This window comes from Cupressus sempervirens, unplaced genomic scaffold, assembly GCF_028749045.1.
Source record: "Cupressus sempervirens isolate cs-2001-9-10 unplaced genomic scaffold, ASM2874904v1 CseChr00c100005_01, whole genome shotgun sequence".
In the NCBI taxonomy this organism is placed as follows: Eukaryota; Viridiplantae; Streptophyta; class Pinopsida; order Cupressales; family Cupressaceae; genus Cupressus; species Cupressus sempervirens.
In genome coordinates this window covers 447924-458376 of record NW_028322203.1, presented here as the reverse complement: position 1 = coordinate 458376, position 10453 = coordinate 447924, and positions in this window count along the sequence as shown.

Here is a 10453-nt window from a genome sequence, read left to right as displayed (position 1 = left end):
AACCCATGAAAAAGCCAAAAACTATGATTATTTACATGAGAACAATTATATATTATTATGGTATTATTATTATATAATATAGTAATATATTATTATTCTAATTATTATATAATATATATTATTATTATATAATAAAGTATTTATAATCATATATATTATTTATTATATACTTGTATATATAGTTAAGAGCAATTATATAAATATATAGAATTTACTTATTATATATTATTACATAGTATAGTTATTATATATAATATATTATTATATACATTTATTAGATATTATTTTGTAATTGGTCATATGGTTCAAATGGGGTCGTAGGAAAATATATGACACCCTTCAACCTATTTCATCCCAACATGTGTCCCTAGGACCCCTAGGGACATATCGTAATCAATCTTAAGGGTCAAATGGGGTCGTAGGCTAACCTAGGACCCCCTTCGACACATTTCACCACAACATGTGTCCCTAGGACCCCTAGGGACATATCATAATCAATCTTAATGGTTGAATGGGGTCGTAGGCTAACCTATGACCCCCTTCAACCCATTTCATTATGACATTTGTCCCTAGGAACATATGATAATCAATCATATGGGTTGAATGGGGTTGTAGGCTAACCTACGATCCCCTTCGACCCATTTCATTGCAACAAGACATATGAAAATTGATCATATGGGTCAAAGGGGGTCATAGACTAACCTACAACCTGCTTCAACCCATTTCGTCACAAAATGTGTCCCTAGGCATCTTAGGATCCCTAAGGACATATCATAATCAATCTTATGGGTCAAAGGGGGTTGTAGGCTAACTGTTTGACCCATTTCATCATGACATGTGTTCCTAGGGCTCTTAGGACCCCTAGGCAGATATGGTAATCAATTATATGAGTCGAATGGCATGGTAGGAAAACCTATAACCCCCTTCAGCCCATTTCATCATGACATGTATCTTTAGGGGTTCTAGGACTCCTAGGTGTTGGAAATATATGATAGGCTAGGTGACTAAGAGGGGAGGGGTGAATCAAGAACCAATAAAATGTAATCTCAACTCACCAATTAATCCTTTATATATGTTCGATATAATTGAATGCATTAATAACTGAAAGCATTAAAACATTCATAACACTTTGACACAGAATATGGTAACCCATAAAACTTCCAAATAGAAAGTAAAAGTAAAACTAGGGTGGGGATGATATTGAAAAGCTTTAGCACTGTAGTATAAAGTTGGCCTATTAAGGCTTACAATGATCACTTCTAATGATATGCCCTATTAGAAGCAATAAGGACTACTAGGTCCACCTTGCAAAAGGATTTACAAAAATACAATGAAGTATGCACTCACTAAAGAGATTTACAAAAGACTATTAGGTCTACCTATTGAAAGGATTTAACTGTTTCACCTATTAGGATGAACCAATGGTTGATCTTTGATCTGCAGCTTAGATTTGTTGAATAAGATTTCTTTGGAGTGTAATGATCACCTTGTTGTGATGGATAAATCTTTGCTACTCCTTACACTACTTGTAGTCTTTATACTTCACACTTCTGCTTCTCAATGCATATTACATTCTTTCTTTTACATTCATTATATGTGATACAATACATTACATATATACAAATCAAATTTACAATTCATCAAAGTCAGCTAGAATACAAATTTCACCAAAATATACAAAGTAAGCCCAACTGTTGGTACTTAGGTTTTGAAGACAAACTTGATGAAGTTTTGGCAATCAACAACCATTGTCAATGCTCAACATCATCATGCACTCAGTAGACGTAGAAGCTCAGTTCATACTAATCACTTCCAAGTATTCTAAACTCGATCTGTACTAGTGACTCAATGAACACTGCAAAACTCAGTATATAAATTGAATCACTTGGTTGACACTATATAGCTCAGTCAACACTATCACTATGAGCTCGATATAAATTGAATCACTTGGTTGACACTACATAGCTTGGTCAACATTGGATTCACATCATTGAAACTGTGAACTCAGTAAGCACTGGAGAACTCGATTTGCATTGAGACACTCAGTAAACACTATGTAACTCAGTTTACACTAATGATCACCAACATGGTAGATATTGCTCAATGTGAACTAAATATTGTTCTTGGAACTTGGTAGCAATTGTAGAACTTGACAGAGTCTGAATTATTTGGTTAACACTGTAAACTGTATTACAAGCTCGATACATACTAACCATCTAAATAAGTGTGTGTGTGACAAATAAACAAACTTGACTGTAATTTCAACAATCTCCCTCTTTGGAATTAGTGGGAAAAAAACTTATCAATCAAAACTGGATTCTCAAAAATGTTCCAAAACAATTTTAGTCTCCATCTTGTGTCTGTAACTTGGTAACATACTCTATTTTTGAGATTTTTCAAAATTTCTTTTGTAAGAGATGTTTATCTAAATATTTGTACATGTATATGTATAATATTATGATGCTCCCCCATATATATTTTCTCCTCCATACATATATATTCAATATACTTTACAAGTTATATACATCTTCTAATATTTTCCTTTTATTGTAACTTTTCATATTCTCCCCTTTTTATATCACAACTTCTCCCCTTTTACAATATGCTCTATGTTATATACATCTTCTCCCTTTTTTTGACATAAATGCCAAAGGGGCATTCTACATTGCAATTCCAAAATATGACATGAAGTCAAAATGTACCTTTAAAATCAATGACATTGACTTGTCCCAATTTTCTTGCAAGACCTTGCTTGCATGCAATGCAATCTAAACTTTTGTAGATAATTCCATCACGTGATCTGCAATGGAGAAGTTTTTATCATGGATAAGAGTTTTAGCATATGCAATGTGTTTCTAAAATGCATCCATGTTTGGAAGAATCATGCCTTGTATATCTACAAGTGTGGCCCTTATCCTAGCTTCTTCCCTTAGCAATTCTACTTGCATATCAGTAAGAAATCTAATCTTTGTAAAATGAGAAAAAATGTGGCTCGGGTTAAGTAACAATTGGTGTGCACTTGCCTTCAAATCTTCATATATCTTGGAGATTTTATATTTGATTTCCTGCGTGAAGATAGATGTATCATAGTGTTTACCAAATAGAGAAGTGACATTGTTGGTATAAGTTTCCAATGAGCTAAGAATAGTAGACAAGTCTACTTGGTGTATAGGAATCTTCTGTGCTACTAGCTCCAATACTTTATTTTCAAATTTCTTCTCTGCTCATTACAAAAATTTCTCTTTCCCATTCAAATCTTCATCAAATTTTTGGACCACTTCTTCTAATTGAACCAAAATAGGTTGAGAAGTATCAACCTTAGTCCTAAGTGCATTTGCAAGAATGTTCTTTGCATCTTCTAGCACTTGAAATTCTCTATTTCTCTCCTCTCTAAGCCTCTTTTTCTTAGCTTTCTTCTATAGTAGCTCACCTACTGTATGCATTTGATTAGGATTTAGAGTGGAGATATCCCAATTTAGAATAACTATATCCACATCAAGATCAATGTCTTCTTTCTTATCTTTTCCTTTGCTAGAAACTCTTCTACTTAGTTGAGGCTTTCTCTCAACTATCTTTGTACTTATTATTTGCATGCTCAAAATAGAAAAAATAGTGGAAATGGAAGGACTAGCAACAAAAGTAGATATTGCATTGATTGAAGAAATACCTTGTTGCTGAGTAACCACAATTGATGAAGGAGGAAGTACTAACTGCTTAGTAGATGAAGTGTCAGTTACTTCAGTCAATGACATATTGAGCTAAATAGGTGGAAAGATTTATTGAGTACTTGGATTTTTAGTGTTTGACACAATCATATTGGAAATAGCTTTCTCTAAGCATCATGGCTTTAAAGCTTTTCTTAGAGAGTGAGGAAGTGAGGCTATAACTACTACTACAATCTTTTCAGGGTTTGTTTGCTCAATGTTTTGAATCTTGAGGAGATTCTCCTCATTGGCTTCCTATTCTTATTCCTTTTCATCTTTATTCTCATCATTTTCTTCTTCTTCTTCATCATCATTTCTTCTTATTCCTTGTCATCTCCTTTACCTTCTATCAGCAAGAGAGTAGAGCTAGTTTGTCTCAACTTAGCTATCCTTTTCTTTCCTTTTGTTGATAGCCTAAGGAAGTTTTATCTCTAATTCAATTCTTGCTTTAGTTTCATCATATGTGCCAAAATATGTGGTCTTTAGATCCATAAGTTCATTTAACAATGCCTCAATAATATCTCTGATGTCATCAATATTAACTTCATAACCTAGTGGCTTGACCCATACAATTCTAGGTTTGACTGCTTGTATATACATTTTGTCACAATCTACCATAAAAAAAATATCATCCTTGTAATATTCAACAAGTTTCTTTGGGATTTTGAATCTTTTTATTCACCTTTTCATTGAATGCATCAAAATAGTTGTCCATGATATTGATGTAATTTTCTCTCATTTTTGCTATGTACTCATTGATTTGATAAAGAATAGGCACATCTTTTCTCCATACAACCATACCTTTTGAGGGGAAAAACTTATGTACAAAGAAAAATAAACAAGTTAAAAGTGAACCAAACTTACAAGGGTTATTCTTTGAAGTTCTTATGCTCTCCATGTTTTTGTTGAACTGGTTCAACATCAACTCAACAAGGTCGAAGGACATGTTGTTCCTCACCACTTTGAAAGCAAGATCCACCACTTCACATGAAATACTGTTGAGTTGACTAAAGCTATATATCTTGTGAACTCAATTATATGATTTCCAAATTTCAACTCCATATCAACAACACAACTGATCTTCATGCCTCTTTCATCCCATTTGGCAAGGGTTTTCTTCTCCAGTTCTACCTGACATAAGGTTTTGGTTGTTTTTGCCTTTGCCAACATTGGAAGCCCTATGATCTGATGAATCATTTTCTTTGTTATGAGGATTGGCTTCTCCAACCATATATACTCATTGTGTACATGGCTAAGGATAAATCTTATCCATTTTATCTGAAAATCTCGAGGCATGTGAGGAATGTGGGTTAAACGCTTGGTTTCCAGGTGTTGATGCTCTGATTTTAACACACCATTCACACGTAGCTTCTCCAAAGTTTCATCCATTCTTGAATAGAAAAATGAAAATGAAATCAAATATTGTTTACCAAAAGTACCTTTGATGGAATTTGAGACTGAGATGTTGATGGATCAAGTGCTTCCACAATTAACAGACTTAATTTTAAATCTGGTGCTTTCCATTCAACTCCTTGAACTAACATTTCAAATCCTTTCTTTATCTTGCTACTGGAGGATGCCATTGCTCAGTAGGATTTGTGAAAATATGGAAAACTTCAACAATAAATTGCACAAATCACTTGGATGCATAGAAATTGCTCTTCGCATATAGCTCTTGAGAATTCACAGTGACAAATGAATTCAATTTCACTATTTTTAACAAATTTCATTTTCTAATTTCCATTAATGCTTGGTACTTTCACTTGGTTGATGATAGATTATCTTCCACTTGGCTTGAATTGATTGTTCAATAGGAACATTCATGACTCAGTGTCCACATAAAAACTTAGTTACACCCGACCTTGCTTGGCAGTGTCTTACAACCTAACTTAGCTCAGTAAAGTCCAAAATTTCTTTAGACACTTGGTGATCCCTTTGCATCTTAAATGCTAATATGGATCTTTCCTTCTAGCTGACTGGAATTGATGTAAATGTTTGCTTCAAAATCTTAGTTCCAGTTATCCTTGTGAGAGATCAAGTAGAAATTCTGGAGTCACCCAATTCTTGAGTGACAAGTGCTTCATTGCTCAAACTTGCATTCTCAAAAGATTTCAAAATCCTTTATTGTCTCATCTACTTTATGATGTTTTCAGCCTTGGCCTTCTTTTCATCTTCAATTCTTCCAGTGTTCATACAATTCTTTGAAATATGTCTGTGTTTTGTACAAATAAAACATCTTCTAATGGTGTCTCTTGTCCTCATGTGATTTTTTACATTGTTGATTCCAATGTGTCCAAATTATCTACAGTAATGACATCTACACCATGTTGTAGTCCCAACCAAATATAGCTTTTACAATCTATTCTATTGGATTCAATATCTTGGTTTTCCATTTAGAAGATTTGTGCCCATGCTTCTTGTGTTTGTGATATTTGCCTTCAAATCTTGGTTTCTCTTTGCATTCATTAGCTCTATGACCATGCATATTGCAATTGTAACATTTTCCATTGAATTTAGCTTTACCATTATTCCAACATTTTTTTGATGTATGACCCAACTTATCACAGTGATTGCAAGTAGGTCTTTGATTCTTTTGAGCTCCTTTCTTGGATGATTCACCTTCTTCTGTATATCCAATTCATGCTTTGCTTTTTTGTCTATACTAGTTTTTCTCATTCAATTGATTCATGTCTTCTTGAGATTTCATCATTCTCTCATTTGTTTGCTTTTAGTGTTTAGATCATTCTGCAATCTTTCATTCTCTGATCTTAGATTCATGATTTCTTCATTTTCATTAGTAAGCTAATCAATGAAGTTTTTTTGTTGAAGGGATAGATGCTGAATTTCATTATTCTTTCTTTCTAACTCTTGTTTTATCTAATTTTTCTCTTCCATGACTTCACACAATCTTACTGACTGAATTTCTTGTTCTCTTTTCAACTTTCTTACTTATTCTTGGAGTGTACCATTCTTTTCTAAATATAGTTCTCTGATTTCTTCATTAGCTTCATTTGAATTACTTTCTAAATGGATATCTTTGATTCTTTCTTCAATACTAAAAAGTATTTTCTTCTTTTCAAGGATTGAGAGAGTTAATCCTTTTCTTTCTTAAGTTTCCCAATATCCAATTCAAAATCTAGCTTTTCATTGTCAATAGCCTTATCAAGTCTAAATACCTCCATTACCTCTGATCTTTTCTCAAGCTATTAAACTTCTTCTTTGAGAACCACAAAGCTCTAATACCAATTGTTGGAAATATAAGATAGGCTGGGTGACTGAGAGGGGAGGGGTGAATTAGGAACCAATAAAAATTAATCTTAATTCACCAATTAATTCTTTATATGTATTCTAATCTAATTGCATGGATGAATAATTGAAAGCATTAAAAAATTCATAACACTTTGACACACAATATGGTAACCCAGAAACCATCCAAATAGAAAGTAAAACTAGGGTGGGGATGATACCCACAAGCTTTAGTATTGTAATATAAATTTGGCCCATTTATGCTTATAAGGATCACTTCTGATGATCTACCTTGTTAGGAGCAATAAGGACTACTAGGACCACCTTGTAAAATGATTTACAGACATAAAATGAAGTATGTACTTGGTAAAGAGATTTACAACAGACTATTAGGTCTACCTTGTGAAAGGATTTAACTATTCTACCTATTAGGATGAACCAGTGGTTGATCTCTATTTTGCAACTTAGATTTACTGAATGAGATTCCTTTGGAGTGTAATGATCACCTTGTTGTGATGGATAAATCTTTCTTGCTTCTTATATTTCTTGTAGCCTTTATACTTTGCACTTCTTTTCAATACATATTACATTATTTCTTTTACATACATTGGATGTGATAGAATACATGACATATATACAAATCCAATTAATAATTCATCAAAGTTTCTTATAATACAAGTTTCACCAAAATACACAAAGTTGACCCAACTACTGGTACTCAAGTTTTGAAGACAAACTCGATGAAGTTTTGACACTCAACAACCATTGTCAATGCTCAACATCCTCATGCACTCGGTAGATGTAGAAACTCAGTTCATACTAATCACTTCCAAGTAGTCTGAACTCGATCTACACTGGTGACTTAGTGAACATTGTGAAACTTGGCATATAAACTGAATCACTTGGGTGACATTGCATAGCTCAGTCAACATGATAACTACAAGCTCAATATAAACTGAATCGCTTGGTTGACACTACATAGCCTAGTCAACATTAGATTCACATCACTAAAACTGCAAACTTGGTAAGCATTGGAGAACTCGGTTTGCACTAAGAAGCTCAGTAAACACTATGAAGCTCGGTTTACACTGATGATCACCAACCTAGTAGATACTGCTCAATGCAAACTGAATATTGTTCCTAGAACTTGGTGGCAACTGTAGAATTTGGTAGAGTCTGAATCACTTGGTTAATGTAAACTATATTATAAGCTTAGCACATACTAACCATCTGAATAACTGTGTGTGTCACTAATAAACAAACTTGACTATAATGTCAACACTAGGAACATCAAGTAATATATCTTAAGTATCGAATGGGGTTGTAGGCTAACCTATGACCCCCTTCAACCCATTTAGTCTTAACATGTGTCCCTAGGGGTCCTAGGAGCCCTAAGGACATGTAGTAATCAATCTTAAGGGTCAAACATGATCGTAGGCTAACCTAGAACCCCCTTCAACTCATTTCATCACAATATGTGTCCCTAGGGATCCTAGGACCCCTAGGGACATTTGGTAATCAATCATATGAGTCGTAGGCTAACATACAACCCCCTTCAACCCATTCTATTATAACATACCCCTTTCATGCCATTTCATTGTGACATGTGTCCCTAGGGGTCCTAAGACCCCTAGAGACATATCGTAATCCATCTTAAGGGTTGAAGGGGGTTGTAAGCTAACCTATGACCCCCTTTGACCCATTTCATCATGACATGTATTCCTAGGGACATATGGTAATTGATCATATGGGTCGAAGGGGCTCATAGGCTAACCTACAACCTCCTTCAATTTATTTCATTGTGATATGTGTCCCTAGGGGTCCTCAGACACCTAGGGACATATCGTAATCGATCATATGGGTTGAATAGGGTTGTAGGCTAACCTACGACCCCCTTTAACCCATTTCATTGCAACATGTGTCCCTAGGGGTCTTAGGAACCCTAGGGACATATCGTAATCAATCATATGGGGTGAAGGGTGTCGTAGGCTACCCTACAATCCCCTTCAACCCATTTCATCACTAGATGTGTCTCTAGGACCCCTAGGGACATATTGTAATCAATCTTAAGGGTCGAAGGGGGTTTTAGGCTAACCCATAACCCCCTAAGACCCATTTCATCATGATATGTGTCCCTAGGGATCTTAGGACCCCTAGGGACATATGGTAATTGATCATATGATTTGAACCCTCTAATACCCATTTCATCATGACATGTGTCCCTAGGGATCTTAGAAACCCTAGGGACATATGGTAATCGGTCATATGGTTTGAATGGGGCCATGGGCTAACCTAGGACCCCCTTTGACCCATTTCATCATGATATGCGTCCCTAGGGGTCCTGGGACCCCTAGGGACATATCACAATCCATATTAAGGGTTGAAGGGGGTTGTAGGCTAATCTACAATCCCCTTTGACCCATTTGATCATGACATGTGTTCCCAGGGTTCCTAGGACCCCTAGGGACATATGGTAATTGATCATATGGGTTTAATGGGGTTGTAGGCTAACCTACAAACCCCTTTGACCCATTTCATCATGACATGTGTCCCTAGGGGTCATAGGGATATATTGTAATCCATCTTAAGTGTCGAAGGGGGTTGTAGGCCAACATACGACCCCCTTCAACCTATTTCATCATGACATTTGTCCCTAAGGAACCTAGGACCCCTAGGGACATATCGTAATCAATCTTAAGGGTTGAGGGGGGTTGTAGGCTAACCTATGACCCCTTTCAATTCATTTCATTGTGACATGTATTTAGGGGTCCTAACACCCATAAGGACATATCGTAAATGATCATATGGGTCGAAATGGGTTCCTATGCTAACCTACGACCCCATTTGACCCACTTCATTGTTACAATATATAGTCCACTAATATAAGTAAGAGGGGCTTGAATTAGTTATATAACTATTATCACAATTATCATCCTTAGTAAATCTTAACTATATGAGCAATATAATTAAAAACCACAAGAAGATACTCATGTACAATAACACTAGATATGTTAACTAGGGAAACCCTTGATTAGAGGGAAAACCCCGGTGGAGATGGTACCCACAAGATGATGTACTAATATAAATATTCCTTGTTAGAGGATGGGCCCTACTAGGATTCTATGAAAACATCCAATACACATCAGTCCTTGTTATGAGATGCGAACCCTATTAGGAGTTGTATAAGGTAGATGGACCCACTATCCAAATCATTTTAGGGGCAAGACCAGTGAACCCACTATCAAAATGATCTTTGTATTATTCCTTGTAGAATAATAGAATTGAACTGTACCTCCTTCCTCTTTCTCTGTCCTATCAACCAGACTTCTGCTCCTTCTAATCTCAATACTAGATCACAAAATTTACATCCAATAATCCCTTGGATCACTTATGTTCATTTACCAAATACTTTTCTCCTTCTTCTCACATTTTGCATTACACATGCAACCAAACACTTTAGAATCAAGAAAAATATTTTTCTTTATACCATATCTTCAAAATAA